We start from the raw sequence: 22,152 nt of genomic DNA, 5'->3' as shown, positions 1-22,152 counted from the left end.
CAGTATCAAAAAAGAAAACGAAAAAAATCTCAATGGACTTTAAAATTAGAAGGGCAGTGACTTTCAGTAAAACATTTTGTTTCACTGTCATCTCCTTTCAAATCATGTCCATACTGCCAGGATATTTTCCACTTATTTCATTATTCTTGCCTGGCTATAATTTTTGTGAACTAAGGAAGTGCACCTACTTTAAGGCTGCTTTAGGTTTCTTGACCATCACCTCCACCACTGTGCAGGGTAAGTACACTTGGCTGAATTAGCAGTATGAGGTGTCATCTTCATAGATTTTCATCACATCTAACTTCTATTCCAAAGCTACTGAATTTGGGGCACACTTTTTAGCACCAGTACTACCACTTAACCCTTGAATAATACCATCACATAAGATTTTTAATTATATCAAGAGCAAATGTTAAGATAGCAGCACAACAGTCACCAAAAACATTAACCCAAGAACTAACACACTAACATGATCCTGACAAAGGACAAAGGAAATTTTATTCTCCTATTAAGGTGATGCATAGTTTGTAATCCTTTTAGCCTACCAGATCTGAAATGATGCATTTCCCAAATTTTTAAAAATTTTTTGGGAAGTTTCACTCTATTTCAAATGAGACATAAAATGAGAGTTTACATATACTTTCACCTTGCACATTTTCTCACAAAATTTACTTACAATGACTCCACACTAAACTTTCAAAAAACTTTCTAGTCTAAAAAATAAATACTTGAAAATAGTAAGAAAAATATGCAACCAGATGAAATAGCAATCTTTTTTAAAAAATTAAAGTTAACACAAACAGTAAAATAAATCAGGAATATATTCTTATTAATGATCTAGAGGCAAACTATAACATTCAAGACAAAAAGTTAGTGCATGATATATTACTCTGCCTTTTTAAAAAAATATATATATATTTTGTTGTAGATGGACACAACACCTTTATTTCACTTATTTAAATCTATGTGGTGCTGAGGATCAAACCCAGTGCCTCACACATGCTAGGTGAGCACTCAACCACTGAGCCACAACCCCAGCCCCTATTTTACTTATTTTTATGTGGTAATGAGGATTGAACCCAGTGCTTTACATGTGCTAGGTGAGCGCTCGATCTTCCACTGAGCCATAACCCCAGCCCTACTTTGCCTTTTGTAAATAGACTATAAATAGAAAATTATTCAGATATATTAGAATGTTATGTCCAAAATGAAAATAAACCCTAATGGTATTATCAGGAAAAATAAAAAAGTAAAAATAAAACTTACATCTTCAATGATCTTTGCTGCCTCCTTAGTAGCTGCACCTGTTATAAATTAAGATTTTTTTTAAAAAAAAGTTTTTTTTACAGTGATGGGATCAAACCCAGGACCTTGTGCATGCTAAGCAAGCATTTTACCACTAAGCTATACTCCAAGACATACACTACTATTCCCAAAACAAACATAATAACACTGAGATCAAGGAGTTAATTTCCTCCCTCCAAAGTAGGCTACAGTCTAGACTAGAATTTTCAAAAAATGGACTAAGGAAACCACATCAGTATCACCTGTAGTATATGGTAAAGGTAGGGATCTCCAGGCCCCAGGCCCAAGGCCCATCTTATTGCACTAGAATCTCTGATGGTAAAGAAGCAGGTATGTTAAAATCATCTGGGTTCTTGAAAAAAAAAAAAATCAACAATCTATATGGCTTGCTTTTACACCAACATCACCTTGCTTGCTACCTACTTTCCCCACAGACAGAGGAGAGGGTTTTCTTATATAAAGAAAAATATTACCAAGAAGAAACAATTAGGCTATGCAATGCTTACCTCTACCTTCTAGCCAAATGCCTTTTTATCAAGTCATACCTTTTAAAACACTGTTAGTGTTTCCTGTAGATCGGGCAACAGGTATTTTTGCCAATGACACCACATTGGTTATAACTGGTGTTGTAACTGTCTTTGCAGAAGGGAGCTCCATCAAAGCAGTTCGTGCCTTACAAATATTTACTGATTAAAATAAATAAAAAGACCAGGTATAAACAAAATAATCATACAATACAACACACAAAGCTATTTAACAACAAGGTTCTTAAGAGGCAATGAAAATATCTAACTCTATATAACACTGGGTTGAGGGATTCTGGTCAGATTAGTGTTTATTGGGGCTTAAAAAGAGATTGATTCTGGGGCTGGAGATGTGGCTCAAGCGGTAGCGCGCTCGCCTGGCATGCGCAGGGCCCTGGGTTCGATCCTCAGTACCACATTAAAAAAAAAAAAAAAGGAGCTTGATTCTGTAAAATAAGCTTCAAATGAAATTTTCTGGGTAAAAATATAGGTATTAGCTTCAGGAGTGACTGGGCTATTCTATTAGTGAATGTTAAAACTCTACACTTGAATTTGCTTCAAATAAAAATTTAACATGCTAATTTATCTAAGTAAGTTGATGAGGGACCTATCTATCCACCACTTAACATTGGTTTTCTGAAGCTACATTACAAAATGAATATTCTTCCAAACATGACTGGTCCGGGATAACAAATAGCTAACACAAAAGATCAGCATATGTGATTAAGGTAAGAATTAATAAGACTGCAAAAGTAGACAAGAGCCAGACTGCAAGGGGCCAAAGGACATAAATTCTGTTAATTAGGTAGCACTTCAGGCTCTGATCAGAGAACATTATATCAAGTGTTTTTTTGGGGGGGATTTTTTTTATTTGTTCTAATCAGTTATACATGACAGAATAAATTTTGATCCACTGTACACAAATGGAGCATAACTTCTCATTCTTCTTGATGTACATGGTGTTGAATCACACCAATAGTGTAATCATACATGTATATAGGGTAATAATGCCAAGCGTTTTGATCTAACATTCAGAAAGTGCTACGTAGGAAAGCTACTTTAAGGACATGCCACATATCTATTCTTCTGACAGTCTGACCACATTAGCTGTCCTACTTACAAAATTATTTTATTCTTAGCCAAGAAAAACTTTGCTACCCATGAAGAAGTGGTCTATTTATTTTTTCTGAGATAATTAATGTGTTTTCTTTTCTCCTTTGCTACAAACAGGCTTTGGATCAAATCTTACATCAGCCACATAAACTATATTAATCTACTTATATTCTCTCCCTTTGTTTGTGCTGATTTTTAAGTTTTAGACTAGTCAGTTAATAACTGAAAATAAACTATGTAAGTTATGTATGTACACGTAAGTTCAATCAAAAGCAATCAAATAAATATTTCCTATAAATTAGTACAGATTTATTAATTTCTTGGTATGTTTCATTATGAGACCAAAATTAATTTTCCCATCAGATTATTTGAATCCAATAAAATTTTGTTTTTATTATATTATTTTCAACTTTGTATGGTGATAATATATCCTAGAAGTGATATAAAGGTCTCATTAGCTAAGTTTAATCTTACCTTTATTTTGTGGAGGAGGATCATTCATGCTTTGCTGATGGCAGAACTTCAAGACACAGAACAGATTACAGAAATGTTTGATGATGCCTCTCCATTTTATGGACTCACTTAGCTTACCCTGTCGTTTACAACCATCACACTTGGCCATCTGAGAAAGAAATTTAAGACAATATAGGCTCAAAACTATAAAATAATGAAAAGACAACATTCATCATAAACTAGAGGCACTATGAAAACATGGTATATAGGTCAGCTGAGTCTACAAAATGTAAGGTTCCTATTCTAAAATACTGAAATTAAAGTGTGAATATATATAAAATGTGAAAATATATATATAGATATTCACACACACATATAATTATTATTTTTTTTCACGTAGATGTCCTAGGTTAAGAATATACAAACAGGGAGCTGGGGTTGTGGCTCAGCACTAGAGTGCTCACCTAGCATGAGCACTTACATGCGTGAGGCGCTGGGTTCGATCCTCAGTACCACATAAAAATAAAATAAAGATATCGTGTCCACCTATAACTAAAAAAAAAAAAAAAAAAAAAAAGAATATACAAATTGCTCTTCTGTTTTCAAAATTAGTGATGAAAAAATCTAAAGGCAGATTCTATTTTCAAAACATTAAGAAGCCATATAGGTAGGCATGGTGGTACATGCCTGTTATTACAGCTGCTGGAGAGGCTGAGGTGGAAAGATCAAAAATTCAAGGTCAAGGCCAGCTGAGTACAGTGATGCAAGCCTGTAATCCCAGCAGCTTGGGAGGCTGAGGCAGGAGGATCACAAGTTCAAAGTCAGACTCAGCAAAAGTGAGGCACTAAGCAACTCAGTGAGACTGTCTCTAAAATACAAAATAGGGCTGAGGATGTGGCTCGGTGGCCAAGTGCCCCCGAGTTCAATTCCTGGTACCCCGACCCCGATGACGCACCAAAAAAAAAAAAAAAAAAAAAAGTTCAAGGCCAGACTGGGCAACTTAGCCAGTTTCCAAGTAAAATAAAAAGGGCTGGGAATACAGCTCAGTGGTACAGCACTTCTGGGTTCAATCCCCAGTAACACCCCCACACACACATACAAAAGGCAGCAGCATATGACAGTAGAAGGAATATAGGCTTTGAGGTCATTAAGACTTTTATTTACTCAACAAACATCTAATTAGATATCCACTGTCTTAAGCACTGATTGGTCCTAAACATAGAAAGAATGATGAAAAAGTTATTATCTGCCACCACAAGAATATTATATTTTGGGAGTGAGGTAGATAAGAAAATAGAGACTTCAATAAAGTGTTACAGGTGCTACCTAGGTGTCACCTACCAGCTTCCTCAAAGGCACATTACTTAACCTCCCTAGTCTTCACTTCTTTTCTTTATTTTTAATTGTAACTATCATTGACAGTCTTTCAAAAAGGTAACCTTTTCTAAAAGAAAGTGGGTAAGGTTGCTAGTCATTGTCATTTGACCCATGAAGTAAGAACAAGGTCTGACTTCAAATTCTTCAGAGTAACCTAAATGAGAGCCACTTCAGGCAATATTATGTAAAGTTATAACTGAAAAGAACTCGAAGTTACAAACAAGGTCAATGTGCCTTGAAATAAATGAAAGAAAGCAAAAATAAATGGTACATGTCTTCAATCAACAACAAAGTCTCTAGAAATCATAACTCTGTTCTCCAAAGATGGTTATATTCAACCAAATTTTGTTACAGTAGCCCATAATTTATTCTATACAGCTCTAAACACACTTTTATTCACATAATTTGAACATATTTTAAATAGCAAATAATTTGTACTAACTTAAAAAAAACACACAAAAGCCTACTTGGGAGGCAGAGACAGGATTGTGAGTTCAAGGCCAACTCAACACCACAGTAAGACCCTGTCCCAGTGGGAAAACAAAGAAAAGTTAAAAAGTATATCACACTTACCTGATAAAACAAAACTGTAAATTTGGTCATGCAGTCTTCACAACAAAACTCTTCTAACTTTCCCTCCAATCGATTTTCTACCAAATTAGGGGACGTCTGTGAACAATAACTACACATCTTACAGTAGTTTCCCCATCGCTCTCCAAAGTCTCGAGCAGAGAGAAGTTTGCAGACTGAGCACACACAGGGATGCAAGAAGAAACATCAAATTTACATTAACTTCTAGGAGGTAAAGTGAGTTTCTGTAGTCACAGATACAAATCCTAAGCTAATTCCTAAACACACTATTTGCCTCTAGGTTAAAGAAGTCTTTTTATATTCACAAAACAAACCCACATCCCCTTTTAAATGTAAATATAAGACCATCTATATTCAGAAACATCAGAACTATAAGTTTCTTAAACCAAGAAGCAGTAACTACTAAAGTTCCCTATTTACAAGACTTTCTATATGAATACCATTATTTAATTATATTTTGATAATTTTTCCTTACTGAGTTTACTGTAACATTTATAAAAAGAAAGACTTCAGGGCTCAGGCTGTGGCTCAGCGGTAGCACAGTTGCCTGGAATGTGTGAGGCACTGGGTTCGATCCTCAGCACCACATAGAATAAAAAGAATAAAAAAAAAAAAATAAATAAAGGTCCATTGACCAACTAAAAAAATATTTAAAAAAAAAAAAAAAAAGAAAGAAAGACTTCAGGGCTGGGGTGTAGCTCAGTAATAGAGCACTTTCCTACAACAAAAATGCCATAAATTCAATCCCAGCACAGCAAAAAAATAAACTTGAAAAAAGACTTTAAACTAAGTAAACCTCAACATAAAAAATGTTCAACTTATACCTCATAAGAGAAAAATTACTTGGAAATTAATCATGATTAATTGCCCAACTCATCATAAATTATTTCATAACAACCACATGCAGTGTATATAATACGAAGCCATTTTCTTTACCTTCACTACAGAATGGCTTATCAACCCCTGAGAATCTCACAGTTTCCTTTATAATTTTCTGCAGTTTACAGTAGTCACACATTGCCATAACTTTATTTTTTCTTTTGTATTCATCAGAGCAAGTCTTGCCACAAAACAGAAACATTTTACCCTGCAGAGAAATAATAGTCATTAAGATCTAACTAAACAGCTGCTTTATTGTTAATAAATCCTTTTCCTTCTTATTTCAAAGCAAACTCAGTGACTGTCAAAGATGAAAAAAGTACTTCTAAAAGTGCTTCTATTGCATAAGTTTCTATGCAATTCCTTTTATCATCTCTCCTTACCTTGTAGAAAAGAAGTTCTGGCTTTGTGGCAAACAGATGATAACAGTGCTGACACTTGAGTTTCACAACTGTCTGCATTACCGCAACCTGCTGGGATTGTTCACCAAGAGTCTGGTGACTGGCTGCTATGGCAGAGCCAGTGACAGAGCTGGAGGAAATGGCAGAGGCAAGGCCACCACCTCCTGGTGGCCTTACTGATTGGCAAGGTGAACTCGCAACCACTTGGCCCTGAGACGGAGGCACGGCAGAAGACTGTGTTCCATTTGGTTTGTTAAATACATTCTGAATGAACACAGGCAAAAATTTTAATCAACTGAGAAATAACTTGATATTTTTACTTTCTCAATTTAATTAATCCCACAACAGTTTTTAAGAATCATATTTCTCATAGGAAGAGTTTCAATGACATACTTTCAAAATATAAGGACTGACAAATGCAACATTAAAAGATTGAGACTTGACTAGAGTTGTAGCTCAGTGGTAGAGCTAGTATGTGTGAGGCACTGGGTTAGATTCTCAGCACTGCATATAAATAAGTAAAAAATAAAGGTCCAGGGACAACTAAAATTTATATATATATATACACACACACACAGATAACAAACTCTCAGATATTTCTCCAGTAAATTATGGCAGGCCTCGCCTTCCCTCAGGGTACCTCTTCCTGCATGCTTGTCACCAACCAAATCTTTTCTTGTTTTTGGTAGTATTGGGGAATTAGACCCTGGGCCTGACACATGCTAGGCAGGCACTCTACAACTGAACCCATCCCCAGCACCGCTGCCCCCACACTTAAAAAAAAAAACTTGGAGACACGGGTCTCACCTACATTGCACAAACTGACCTTGAACTTGCTATCCTTCTACTTCAACTTCTGGAATAGCTGGGTTTGCAGGTGTGTGTGCCACTACACTCAGTTACCAACTCCTAATAGCTATTATAACACTGTGGCTACCAGCAGTCTCTTTTCTCCTTGGGGCCAGAGATACCACATCAGGCCTCCTTCCACCCAGGATATCACAAAACTCTATTCTTTTTGTGTGTATTGCAGAAAATAGAAGAACATGGGACAAGTGGATGCTTATAACTACATGCGAGGAGTTCTTAAGTTTCTGGCCCAGGATGAGAGTAAGGGGCACATGAGCTCCCAAAGGCTACTACTGTACTTCACCATATTATAGCCTAGTCTCCATCCTTCAGAAACGGAGAGAACCAAGGGAGAAAGTAGAAGGGAAGAATAGTTCACCTAAGTACCCTGAATAACTGCCACGGTCTTGGCTGGGCACAAGATCACTAGCCACCACACAGCTTTGTAGATTCAAACAGCAATTCTTTATTCCCGAACTCACACCGGTCTCCACACACGCTCTCGGGCAATCCCGTTCTGCTGCCATCCAATTCACCTACTACATGAGGCTTTTTTCCCAAAAAATACTCTCTGAATCTCACGAGAACTCAAAGGGAGCTCAGGTAGCAGGAACGCCCTATTTCCAGCAGCAATAATCCTCAACATCGAACTTCCCTAAAACCCAAGGTCTTAAACTGGGAACGCCCTAAACCCAAGGACCGGGATACTATGCTTCCTCAAACTGCAGGATACACCCTAATCCTGGATCCACCCTCGTCCTAGAGTAGGGTCATCTTTCTCAAACACACATGCAAGGTCACAGCAAATTTAACATGGGGTACGCTGGCAAGGAAATCGATGCGTCATTCCTACTTGGTAATGGCCCTCAGCAAATAACGAAGCCCTATGTCCAGGCTTAGATAATTCGTACAAATAACCTCTGGAACCCAGGCTGAACAGAAGGTTTTTCTTCTTAAATATGAATTTTTTAAAGTATAGACCTTCAGCAGTTAACATTTTGCCATGGAATAAAACCTAAGAAAACTACAAGGATAAAACACTACTTTAGATTGATCATACCTGGAAAGCTACCACACAGTTGGAGCTACAGAAGCTGTATATAGTTCCATTTGACATGGCTAGGTGATACTGAGGGATTGCAGAGGTTTTACAACTGTGACATGAAACCTGGACGCCTTGATGACAAAAAAATAAAAAGCAATGAATACATTATAAAAATGAACAAATAAAAACCTATAAGTAGAAGAAAAAATAATCAAATATTCAGTACAACGGCACAGCGGAGTAACCTGGGGAAATTAGTTCCAAAACTCCATGAGGATTCCAAAATCCATAAATGCTCCATTTCCTTACGTAAAATGTCACAGTATTTGCATGTAATCTCTGCATACCTTTCCAAACATCTTTTCATATATTTTAAAGCATCTCTGGATTACCTATAATACTTGACAAGGAAAAAAATGTCTGTATGTTTAGTACAGAGGCAATTTTTTTCTGGAATATTTTTGATCCAGTTGTTTGAATCCATGAATAGGGAAGCTACAGATATGGAATACCAACTATAATAAACAACAACAACAAAAATAAAGAACAAAAAAAAAAATCAAGGAATTCTATAATAATTTGTAAATCTAACCACATCTAACCTTTATTAACTCCTACTTAAATAACTAACCAGAACTTACAATTATTTTTCCTTTCTTCTCATATACAAAGCCTATAAAATATATATACAATTATTTGCATTTAAAAATCAATTTTTTAAATCAAACTTGAGTATTTAACCCTACAGATAAATTTAGGTTAGAAAATGAAAGAAAAGCAGTTACAGGCTTCTTCAACAGTTACTAATCTATAAATTTATCAAATTTAAACATTACCTGAAGAAGTAACAGTTTTAACTCTGTAAGCAGATAAGCAATTAATAGAACAGAAAAGTTCTGTTTTTCCTGAGTCATTTGTAGTCTCAATCATTTCAGCAGAGCGCCTCAATGATTTCCCCAGAGCATAGGGAGGAGTCTGGGCCGAATTCTATTAAGAAAACAAAATAATGTTTAGATATTTAGTGCAAGCATACATAACTACATATTGTTCTAAAAAGAAGAAAAGCTACCTTTAACAATTGCCTTTGACTGAAATATTTGAGCATGACAAGTAGACTTTTATGAAAGTTGGAAAACAGGTTTTTTCAGACAATAAGATTAAAGAAAAGTAGTAGCTACTCAGATTTTATCGAGAACAAAACACAAGTAATAAACAAGGAATTAACATACTTTTCTCATCATAAATAACCAGAGAGGACCAGGTGGTCCCTGAGCCAAACAGCCATCCTCAGTATGGACCTAAACCTCAATCTAGTAAAATCCACCACCATCTTTAAAGCTACTTAACTTATGAGACTCTTTAGTGAGAGACTGAAATGCTATTTTATGCATATCATGAGATCTTATAGTACTACTTTTTTTTTAGTTTTTTTTATAGTTGGACACAATGCTTTTATTTTATTTCTTTATTTTTATGTGGTGCTGAGGATTGAACCCAGCGCCCTGCACATGCTAGGCGAGAGCTCTACCTCTGAGCCACAACCGCAGCCCCAGAACTACTAATTTTTTTAAACTGAATTTCATAATAAAGTCTGCCTGTAAGTTTGTTGCAAGAAATAATTGTAGTATTAAATGGGGGCTATTATTTATACAACCAATCTTATTAACTTTCTGAATGCTTAATTTAAGTCAAATCCCATGCTAAGCAATTAACATACACTGTATCATATCATTCTTAAACAACATAGTGACGTGCTTTCAAAAATTACATTAACCAAAGTTTAAAAAGCAACTTTAGTTAAATTCACAGATAAATAGAAATAGGAAATTAAACTTATTCCATCACACTCCAAAGTTTAGGCTCCTAACTGCTATATTATGGTAAGAAAGTAAACAGCAGGAAAATGTAAATTGTGAAGTTTCACATAATCTTCCTAGCAAAAGAGGAACATCCTTTATGCAATGGACTGAGTACAACACCAGTAACAAAATTAAACATGGAACTGATTTTTGGATCATTTACAAAATATCAGATTCTATTCCTGTGAAAGTAGTAAATAGACTGCCTAAGTGGCAACTCCTAGAAAAGATATACTTTTTAATCACGAATGTACATTCCTAACAGCACAACAGAATTACCAAATCAAAAACCTGGTCAAAAAAAGAAAAAAAAACTATCATTCAAATTATTTTTTGTTTTTAAATATTTATTTTTTAGTTGTAGGAGGACACACAATATCTTTTTTTCATTTTTATGTGGTGCTGAGGATCAAGCCCAGTTCACATTCTTTAAAAAAAAAAAACAACTAAAAACCCAAATCATTAGAAATAATCAAATTTACAAAGTGATATTTTTAATAACCAGATTAATCTACTACTCACTACAATAAATAAAATCAGCTAAAGTATTTTAATACTTAAGCCAAAATAACAAACAATTAAAAATAAAAAACAAAATGACAATTAAGTTCAAAATACTCTTCAGAATAAAAAAGATGCTGGGAGTGGTGGCACACGCCTATAATCCCAAAGGCTCAGGAGGCTAAGGCAGGAAGATTGCGATTTAAAAGCCAGCCTTAGGAACTTAGCAAGACCCTGTCTCTAACATATAAAAAATGGCTGGCAATGTGGCTCAGTGGTCAAGCAACCCTGGGTTCCATCCCTAGTGCCAAAGACAAAACAAACAAAAAAAAAGGTACTTTCCCAAGATTCACTGATTATCACCTTTTAACTTTTGCTCATAGTTTATTAACAATAAGGAGTTTTCTTTACAATTTCACAAAATAGTTCACACAGCAAATCATGTAATTACCTATGAATTCTTAGGCATGAAGAGAACCTTAAAGTAACCTACTCCACCTATATCATCTCACATCATAGTCACCCCCACAATATCAGAATCACATTTTCCTGGAGAGGAAATCACATTAGGTTGAATGGATGGCAGGAGCTTGCTCTTTTATTCTGCAGTTCATCCCTACTCAGCCAGCTCAAGAGTAAGCCTGACTATGCATGACAAACTGATATTCATACCTGCTTGTATGCTGTAACACTTGTTGAACTAAAAACCTTCTGGGATTGGCAAGGTCCAGAGCTACTATAGCAATAGCTTCCACAGTTCTCACAACAGTTCATGGTGAGGTTGTTGGTGGAGTGAAATTTGGAAAAACAGGCATCACTACAAAGACCATGTACCACATTTTGATATTTAACTTCAAATCGAACCTAGGAAATAAACACACAAACACACACACACACACACACACACACACACATAAAGTAAGTGCAGCCAGTTAAAAAAATCTCTGATCTTTAAGAAGAATCCCAATAAAAGTAAAATGTAACTTACATCAGCATTTTTCTGACACATACTGCACTTTGTCGAAATGCTATTGGTATATATGGTAACAACAGGTTTTTTCTTTAGTTCATAAGAAGACAGGCAAGATTGGCTGCAGAAATCTTTGCTAAGAGAAGAATTTTCAAACCGGGTTGTGATCACATCCTTTGTATTTAAAATTTCTCTAAAAATAAATAACAAAGGCAAAACAAAATGTAACTTTCTCCTCTTTGTAACTAGTATTTACCCCTGATATTTACCAGGGGCAGCTAGAAAAAGAACTTGAATAAAGCATATGAAAACCTGGAGTTGTGGCTCAGTGGCAGGGCACTTGCCTAGCATACATGAGGCTCTGAGTTCGATCCCCAGCACCACATAAAATAAACAAATAAAATGAAGGTACTGGGTCTATCGACAAATTTAAAAAAAAATAATCTGGGTTTATGATTATGTTCTGTCACTTATCAGCTGAGTAACAATGAGTTAGGCAATTAAGTTTCAATTTCCTCGTGTAAATGGGGTTTATAATATCTAATTCACAGATGTGTGGAGGGAGAACTTCATTTAAAATATAAGCAGTCAGTGGGGCATGGCTGCACATGCTTGTAATCCCAGCTACTCAAGAGGCTGAGGCAGGGGCATCACAAATTAGAGGCCAGACTGTTCAACTTAATAAGACCCTGTCTCAAAACAATATAAAAAGAGGCTAGGAATATTGCTCAGTGGTACAGCATTTGCATAGCATACAGGGGGCTCTGGATTCAAAAAAGGAGTTCTTAATTAAAAATAAAACAAAAAAATATAACTGGCCAGTAGCTCATGACAAAAAACAGTGAAGCTTCCAGCTCCAACCAAATTTCATCTGCTAGAGTCAATAAGACTAAATTCATGGCCATCCCGTAACTCCAGACCTCAAGATATGTGTCCTCTTACTCTCCAGCAACTGCCAAGAATAGAAATATGAATGAGACATTATGTGAAATATTTTAAAATCTAAAAATACAAGATTTGAGGAAATGGAAACTACCAATGACTAACATAAAAAATAAGCATGACATAAATGAGACAGGAAGAACACAAATAACTGAATAATTGTGTGCGATTTTTTTTTAATTGTATGAGATTTCTAGAGCCATTTTATAAGAGCTAATTATTGCAATAAGCACTGATGGAAATACCCTGGTAAAAGAGAACCTAAATATTACTATTCCTCCCACAAGTATAAAAATCAAAGGAACAGTTATTAACTAGAAACAGTAGTCCAGGTCACAATAATAATAATGGCAGTAATATTATATATAAGTAAACTGAGTAACTAATATGTGCCAGGCATTATTCACTTTACTCAATTACCCTATTTATTTATTTGGTACCAAGGATTGAACCCAGGGCCCTTAACTACCAAATGAAATCCACAGCCCTTTTTGAGACAGGGTCTCACTATGTTGCTGAGGCAGGCTTTAAACTTGCAGTCCTCCTGCCTCAGCCTCCTGAGGCCTTGAGATTACAGGTATGTATCACCACCCCTGGCTCAATTACCAATTTAAATATCATAAAAACACAAGGAGGGAAATATAATTGCCACTTCACAGATAAGAAAAGCAAATCAGAGGTGAAATCACTTGTCAAAGTTGTACTGTTGGTCAGCAGTGATGGCAGAGTACAAATGCAGGCAGCCTGGAATTAAATTGTTCCACTAACTTGGCTCCCGTCCTGTATCTTTATTATGCAGAATAAAAAAGTAAATAGATATGCTTATATGTAAGTGAAGTACTAATTTTAAAAAGTATCGCTCTGTCTTACTAAAAACAGCAATAAAGAATTTTACTTAATAAGGTATATCTGCCAGTGTCATAGTGTATGCATAAGTTACTCAATAAGAATGACTTTTTAAAAAAACTTGTGCACACAAATACAAATGCACTCCAAACCTTATGTATTCAAATGAGTGTTAAACCTTAACATTTATCCCCTTATGTATTCAAATGAATGTTAAACCTTAACATTTATCCTGGGGAAAAAAATTATACCTGTTGCCATAATAACATGGCTCTAAAACATTTTCTTCTATTTTCTCTTCTTTCCCTTAATTTCTCTTAATTTATAAGAACCTAAAACCATTGTTTAATTGTATGACTGAATATCATGCTTGACAGGGTAACTCAGCTTAATCACTCACTATACTGACCTGATAAGACATCAAGTAACTTTTTTTTAAAAATCCATGCTGAAAAGACAGATTTGTACTCTAAATTAATCTAAAAGAATGTTCCATACACTCTGAAGGCAATATCCAGAGATCAAAAACTTTGGGGGGGTGCTGCTTAGTGGCAGAGCATTTGCCTAGCATGTGTGAGGCCTTGGGTTTAATCTCTGGCACCACAATAAATAAATAAACACATGAATAAATAAATCTAAACAAGGACAGCACTGTGGTAAAAAGTCACCAACCAGGGTGCTCCTTTAAAAACTATATTATACACTCAGATGTGTAAGTCATGCCAAGTTCTTTAAAACTTAATTCATTTTATATTGATATTCAATATGTTGAAACAAAATATCTAAAAACAAAACTTGATTTACTCTCTCATTTCAGTTTCATTAAAATCACATTAACAGGGCTGGGGTTGTGGCTCAGTAGCAGAGTGCTTGTCTAGCATGCCCCAGGCACTGGGTCTGATACCCAGCACTACGTAAAAAAAGAAACTAAATAAAGAAAATAAAGGTATTGTGTCCATCTACAACTAAAAATACATATTTAAAAAAAGACATTATCATATTAAAGTATAAAAAGGGCATTTTAAAACAAATTACATTTGAATATACAAATAAAACCCTGAACAACACCTCTCCCTTTTGGAGATTTTTCTTTTAGCAGAATTTACTTTTAGATACCTTAAGCCAACATGTTGGGAGTTGCCTCGCTCCAAAGACTAACTTCCCCATCCCCTGAGAAGAGCCATCCAGTGGTGAGCCCTGTTGGCTCACATGATCCTTACCCACCAATCAGACTAGCCTTGCTGGCTGGCTCAATGATCCTTACCCACCAATCAGAAAGCACCCCATGCCAACTGTCAAACCATTCAACCATTAAACTGTCATAACTGTCAAACCACCCCCGGCTCTATAAATATGCAGAGGTGTTCCTCCTCAATAAACGGGCATTTTCTCCAATGACGAGCCTTGTTCGTTCTTTCAAACACACCAACTAGATAAAGAAACTGTCACCTATCTTCAAAGATGAAAGAGCCTATAAAGTATACACAATAATAATGCAAAGTAATAATTATAAATAGTAGCACACAAATATTTAAAATTTATTATTAACAGTAAGATTCCCCCTATCAAATATGTGCTAGGTAATGTGCTAACACTGTCTTATTAAAATCCTAGGGAACCAGGCACAGTGGTACACGCCTGTAATTCCAGTGGCTTAGGAAGCTGAGGCAGGAGGATAGTTCAAAGCCAGCTGTAATAATTTAATGAGGCCCTAAACAACACAGGGAGACTCCATCTCTAAATAAAATATAAAAAAGTGCTGGAGGCTGGGGATATAGCTCAGTAGAGGGCTTGCCTCACATGCACAAGGCCCTGGGTTTAATCACCAGCACCTCAAAAAAAAAGGGGGGGTAGACTGGAGATTGGGTAAGCACCTTTGGGTTTAATACCTAGAACAACAACAACAAAAATCCTAGGGGGTAGGGAGATCAATAAATGCAAGGGACTAAGGGACAGCAGAAGTGGAAGGAGGCAGGAAGCGTTGGGGAGTGATACTGACCAAATTTCAATGTTGTTCTATGTGCCTGTGCATGTATAAATATGTAACAAATCCTATCATTATGTAAAACTATGATGTACCAATAAAAAAAAGTGAAAAGAAAAAAACTCTTGGGGCTGAGGCTGTGGCTCAGTGGTAGAGCAGTTGCCTGGCATGTGAGGCCCTGGGTTCGATAATCAGCCAACATAAAAATAAATTAATAAAGGTCTACTGACAAATAATTTAAAATAAATATTTTTTAAAAAGATGTAGATATTGGGCTGGGGCAAGGGCTCAGTGGTAGAGCGCTTGCCTAGTATGTGTGAGGCACTGGGTTCGATTCTCAGCACCACATAAAAATAAACAAAAAAATAAATAAATAGTTTAAGGCATTCTGTCTATCTACAACTACAAAAAAATCTAAAAAAAAAAAAGTAGTAGATATTATTTACCAGTGAAAAACTGAGATTCAGAAAAGTTAACGTATCTCTCCCAAGTCACTTAGCTAACAAGAAGTGATGAAATCATAATCTAAAACACCAAGCTCTTTTTTTTTTTCTCCCCCTTTAGTTCTGAGGATTGAACCCAGGGCTTCACTCATGCCAGACAACTGCTCTACCAATGAACTACCACCACTGATCTACAACCAGGCTTTTAACTTTTCTTCCTCTACGTAATCACTACTGACAACACAAACTTGCAACAATTTCATTTGCTGTCTCATTCATGTGTGATCTTGGCAGCTGCTAGCCAGTAAGAAGACATTTACCTTAGGATCTAGAGTTGTGTGATGGCCACTAAATCTAGTCCTATTGGCTCCAGCAAATGAAACTTGAAGCTAGAAGTTTCACACTTTCTTACTGGAATCAACTATCATGAAAATAGGCAAATCATGGCAAATTCTTCAAAAGTAAGATAAAGGAAAGTTTATATAACTTTCTGTTTCTTCTTCTCTCTGCATCTAAGCAGTGTTATAAAGCAAGGACCCAAATAAAGGCTCACAAGGATATTAGAAGTAAACACCTATTTCTGTGACCACTTAGCAGTTTTTGCCTTCTGAAAAATTAAATAACTTTCATATATTATTAAGAACGAGTCTAAGCTGGATGCAGTGGCATGTGCCTGTAAACCCAGCCACTCAGGAGGCTGAGGCCAGAGAATGGCAATTTTGAGGCCAGCCTCAGCAACTAGCAAGACTCTGTCTCTAAATAAAATAGAAAAAGAACTAGGGATGTAGCTCAGTGGTAAAGCACTCCTGGGTTAAATCTCGAGCACACACACACACACACACAAAAAAAGTGATACTAATGTATCTATACTTTTGTGGGGGTACTGGGGATTGAACTCAAGGGCACTTGACCACTAAACCTCATCCCCAGCCCTATTTTTTTGTATTTTATTTTAAAAAAAGGGTCTCACTGAGTTGCTTAGTGCCTTGTTTTTGCTGAGGCTGGCTTTGAACTCGTGATCCTCCTACCTTAGCCTACTGAGCCACTGGGATTATAGGCATGCACCACCATGCCCAGCTGTATCTATACTTTAAGATAGCTTTTAGACAATTCTAAATGGTTGTTGTCCACATTTACAGAAATATGAGTGGTCTTACAATTCCAAAAATGGTTCATTTCTTTCCATGGTAAAATTTAAACTGAAAGAGGCAGAAAACTGGTTTAGGCAATACTTCTAACACCAAGTTACTTATATAATGTTGTAACTTTATATAGTTAAAAAACAATTTCCATAGAAATGTGTCAAAGAGACATGAGGTAGTAACATGTTTAAACTAAAATATATACACATTTTAAAAATTAAAGTAAAAAAAAAGAGATCATTAAGAATTTTTACTTTGAGCAGTTTGTGCAGGTTTTCTTGGGAGGAAGTGGTAGGCAGACAAGTGAAGAATATCCGATAATACATCGTGTGGAACAGAAGAGCTGAGTAGATCCTGTCTTGTGATATGCAGTTTGACCCTTGTAAAGCATCTTTTTACAACCAGAACAAAAAACCTGAATAGCTACAGGTGGAACTGAAGGAACCAATACTTTTGTGCCAGGTGGTACAAGAGAAAAGCCTGAAGTCAACTGCTGGGCTAGCAAAATAAGGAAAAAAAACACCAGTTTTAGTATTTTTTATATATGCAAAATATTAAATGTATGTATAATTCTTTTTTAGGACATATAATCTGTTTTGAAATTCAATGAAACAATGTTCTAAAACAGGGGTTTCAAACTTTTTAAATTATGACCTATAAAAATTAAAATTTTACATTATAACCCAGTTCTCACACACATTTGTGTGTGTGTGTGTATAATTTAATAACTGAAACAGAAGTTTCAAGAAATAGCACATTTCCCTGCTATACACATCACATTCTGATATATTCTCATTCTATTTCCTTTTTTTAAATGATGGTGAATAACAGCTCCCAATTTGAAAAACATGCTCTAAAGGAGAAGACTTAGATGAAGAGGTGCTTTCCCTCAATTGTATTAGACAAAGTAAACAAATATTAACAGTATTAACTCACACAGTTCTATTTCTTACCAAGAGAATTGTCACTAACTGAAAACACAGCACTGATTTTCAATTCACTTTCTTGAGTTTTTGGCTGTTGGGCATGTCCATACTCCTTTTAAATACAAAGAAAAAGAGAAAAATGAATAAAATATATGTAAGTAATTCTATCACATTCATATCTTTTATATTTTACTCACAATCACCTTCACAAATATCTAAAAAGTCAAAATTTGAAAGTTATTAGACTAGATTTAATCTTCATAAAGACAATCTTTAGAATTGGAGAATATTTTATAAAGCTATATCCACTTTCCAAATATAATCTTGATGTATGAGAATAATATACAGTTATTCCAACCCAGACTACTACTCATTTTCTAGGATGTATTTACAAGGGAGCAGTAAATGAAATGAAATCTGGATGATTTAGAGATTAGATCTAAATCAGTAATTTTAGCCAAAAGACTTATAAGCTGTCATATCTGTAACGGCAGAAAAGAGAAGAATTTCAATGCAATCAACTCATTATGCACAAAGCATCACAGCCTAAATCAGATTTACTTTAATATACTCTTTAAAATGTAGGATAAAATAATCATTAAACAAATTTTTAAAAATATATACACCTATCTTGAAAAGGACTACCATTTATTTGGAAATCACGACCATCTTTTGTGTTAAAATGGCCTTACATATTTCTGAATAAACAATTTTTAAAAAACTGTCTTTCCTAAAACAATGGACATAATAAATGGCAATTAGCAAAAACCTACCTATACTTTTCAAAATAAACAACTATGTCAGTTCCAAAACCAAAAATTTTGAAATTGCTTTATTAAGTGCCAAAAACTAGGAACCACTGCATTAATTCACCACTTTCCGTGAAAGGTACTTGGACACCAAAAGAGGTGCTCCCTATAAGACAGAACTATCCCCCATCTCTCACTCTTCATAAAACTCAGCTCAAAGTGGATCAAGGACCTAGACATTAGACCAGAGACCCTGCGCCTATTAGAAGAAAAAGTAGACACAAATCTTCATCATGTCGGCTTAGGAACAAGCCTCAACCAAACACCTAAAGTGCAAAAAGTAAAATCAAGAATCAATAAATGGGATGGTATCAAACTAAAAAGCTTCTTCACAGCAAAGAAAACAAGTAAGAATGTGAAGGGAGAGCCTACAGAATGTGAGAAACTCTTTGCCACCAGCACCTCAGATAAAGCATTATCTCCAGGATATATAAAGAACTCAAAAAACTTAACACCAACAAAACCCAATCAATAAATGGACAAAGGAAACAGACAGACACTTCACAGAAAAAGAAATACAATCAGTCAACAAATATATGAAAAAAATGTTAACATCTCTAGCAATTAGAGAAATTCAAATTAAAACTACACTAGATTTCATCTCACTCCAGTCAGAATGGCAATTATCAAGAATACAAGTAACAGGCTGGGGTTGTGTCTCAGAGGTAGAGCGCTTGCCTACCATGTGTTCAGTCCATGGTAGGCACTGGGTTCAATCCTCAGAACCATATTAAAAAAAAAATTAAAAATGAAGATATTGTGTCCACCTGTAACTAAAAAAAATATTAAAAAAAGAATACAAAAAACAATAAAAGTGAGGATGTGGGGAAAAAACACACTCTCATACAAATTGGTGCAATCCCTGGAAAACAGTAGGGAGCTTCCTCAGAAAACCTGAAATGGAATCACCATTTGATCCAGTTATCCCACTCCTCAGTTTATACCCAAAGGACTTAAAATCAGCATACTACAGCAACATACCCATAACAATGTTTATAGCAGCTCAAATCACAATAGCAAAGCTATGGGACCAACCTAGGTGTCCTTCAACTGATGAATGGATAAAGAAAATGTGGTACATATAAACAAGAAAATATTACTAAGCCAAAAAGAACTAAATTATGGCATTTGCCAGTAAATGGACGGAACTGGAGACTATCATGCTAAGTGAAATAAGTCAATCCCAAAAACCCAAGGTCAATGTTCTCTCTGATATGTGGACACTACTCACAACAAGGGGGAATGGGAGTGGGCAGAAGTTCACTAGATTTGGGGGGGGGGGTAAAAGGAAGGGAAGGGATAGGGCATGGGAATAGGAAAGACAGTAGAATGAATCAGACATATAAGACATATAAGACATATACATATACATATAAGACATATAAGACATATACATATGTCTTATATGTATACCCAACCACTGTAACTCCACATCATGTACAACCACAAAAAATGGGATATTATACTCCACGTATGTATGATATATCAAAATACATTCTATTGTCATATATAACTAAAAAGAACAAGTAAAAAAATTTTTAAAAAGATAACTATCATACAATCTTTATAGAAAAGGAAAGTAAAGTTTAGAGATGTTCCGTAACTTGTCCAAGGTAACAAAAATACTAAGTATGAAAATCAAACCCAGGTCTCTCTTCCAAAATTCATGCTCTCTCTCACATCTCACAGATGTATAAATACAATATAACTGATAGGATGAATTCAAACACTGGTCCCCAACTGAAATTAAGTTTTCTTCAGTTCTCTTTCATCTCCTTTCTCTCATAGCATTTATCATAACATTATTTCATATTTTGAGGAATGGTAATATGATTAATGGCTAACACACTAGACTGAAAGGACTATGTCCATTATGGACAAGGACCGTATCTGTCTTTTCATCTCTGTATATCCGATACCAGGAATAGTAAACAACAGAGAAAACTATGGTTTCTGACAGCAGACAGAAACATTATCTTGGCTCTTATACAAGTTACTTAAACATTCTTCATTTCAATTTCCTTAACTGTAAAATAAAGATATTACCCATAGACCATTAGCAGAAAACAAATGATTTAACATAAAATGTGTAGCATAATGATGTATACCCCAAAATACCAGCTCTTATACTTAGTGGCCATAATAAATATTTTATGAATGAATAAATCCAAATCCATTCCATCCAAAGTGAATGGTCTTAAACATTACTCGATATTTATTTACTGGCACTCAGAGGTAGAAGTTAAAAGTACTAATATATACCTTCCTCAGTTTTGCCTTATTAACTACTCAATCTCTAATATTTTTCTTATATTCTTATTATATTTCCCTGGTCAGTTTCTTGTATTTTGCAAAATAACTGTTCTAAACCTTCATTACCCTCAAAACCATACCTCACATATTTTCCTGCTCACTAATGTTTCAATTTAATCAATTAAAAACAAGCAACTAAGCAATAAGTTCCTCAACATCCTGATTCCCGATATCTCTAAACTGATCAGCAAATTTTTCTTACCTCACAGGAAAAGGCAACCTTCTTAAAACAGTGCTTGTGTTCAAGATTTTTCTCTTCCTTCTTCTAGCACTCTATCCTGCCTCCCTTTATCTACCACCTCTCTCCATCTCCATATTGGTTTCTTCCCCTCGAATTATAAATGAATATACTCCCCTCCCTCTTCCCTCTCTAGTCCACCAAACTTCAATAAATGTACTTCGTTCTTTCTCTACTTCCTCACTTTAATTTCTTCCCAAACCAGAAACAATCAGGCTACTAGTTTATCAGAAATTATTTAAGATAACCAATCATCTCAAATTATCTAGTTCAATAAACACTTTTAGGTTTCTATCTTACTTGGCCTTAGTTAAATCTGACACTGTCAATGATTCCACTGTCTTTGGTTATGTTATTTCATTACTACTAAGATATCTGCAATACACTGGATGTCTATGTCCCCTCCTCCCGAATTTATAAATTGAAATCCTTATAATCTCTCAAGTGACATCTGGAGGTGAGCTCTCTGTGAGGTAATTAGGTCATGAGGGTAGAGACCTCATAATCAGCATTGGTGCCCTTATAAAAAAAGAGGCTAGAGGGGCTGGGATTGTGGCTCAGCGGTAGAGCGCTCGCCTAGCACAGGCAGGACCCAGGTTCAATCCTCAGCACCACATAAAAATAAAGGCATTGAGTTATGTC

At 35.4% G+C, this 22,152-nt stretch overlaps 1 long non-coding RNA gene across 7 annotated transcripts in view; it reads right to left on the bottom strand.

Annotated features, from left to right (window-relative positions):
• The window catches only part of LOC308657180, a 37,081-nt gene that overhangs the window by 11,312 nt on the left and 3,617 nt on the right, over window positions 1-22,152 (bottom strand). For 6 of the 7 annotated variants that reach the window (XR_014023863.1, XR_014023864.1, XR_014023865.1 and 3 more), the window contains 12 exons: window positions 18,178-18,262; window positions 17,479-17,722; window positions 11,886-12,060; window positions 11,570-11,761; window positions 9,374-9,524; window positions 8,553-8,668; window positions 6,626-6,907; window positions 6,300-6,450; window positions 5,346-5,518; window positions 3,417-3,564; window positions 1,851-1,991; window positions 1,267-1,304 (listed from right to left, as the gene is read on the bottom strand). This is a non-coding gene — a long non-coding RNA (uncharacterized lncRNA). The remainder of the gene's footprint in view (window positions 1-1,266; window positions 1,305-1,850; window positions 1,992-3,416; window positions 3,565-5,345; window positions 5,519-6,299; window positions 6,451-6,625; window positions 6,908-8,552; window positions 8,669-9,373; window positions 9,525-11,569; window positions 11,762-11,885; window positions 12,061-17,478; window positions 17,723-18,177; window positions 18,263-22,152) is intronic. The other variant, XR_014023868.1, reaches the window with a different exon arrangement.

The sequence above is a fragment of the Spermophilus citellus genome (genome assembly GCF_964194105.1).
Source record: "Spermophilus citellus genome assembly, chromosome: 9".
Lineage (NCBI taxonomy): Eukaryota > Metazoa > Chordata > Mammalia > Rodentia > Sciuridae > Spermophilus > Spermophilus citellus.
The sequence above is the reverse complement of the archived record's forward strand: the minus strand, read 5'-3'. Positions and strand labels throughout refer to the sequence as shown.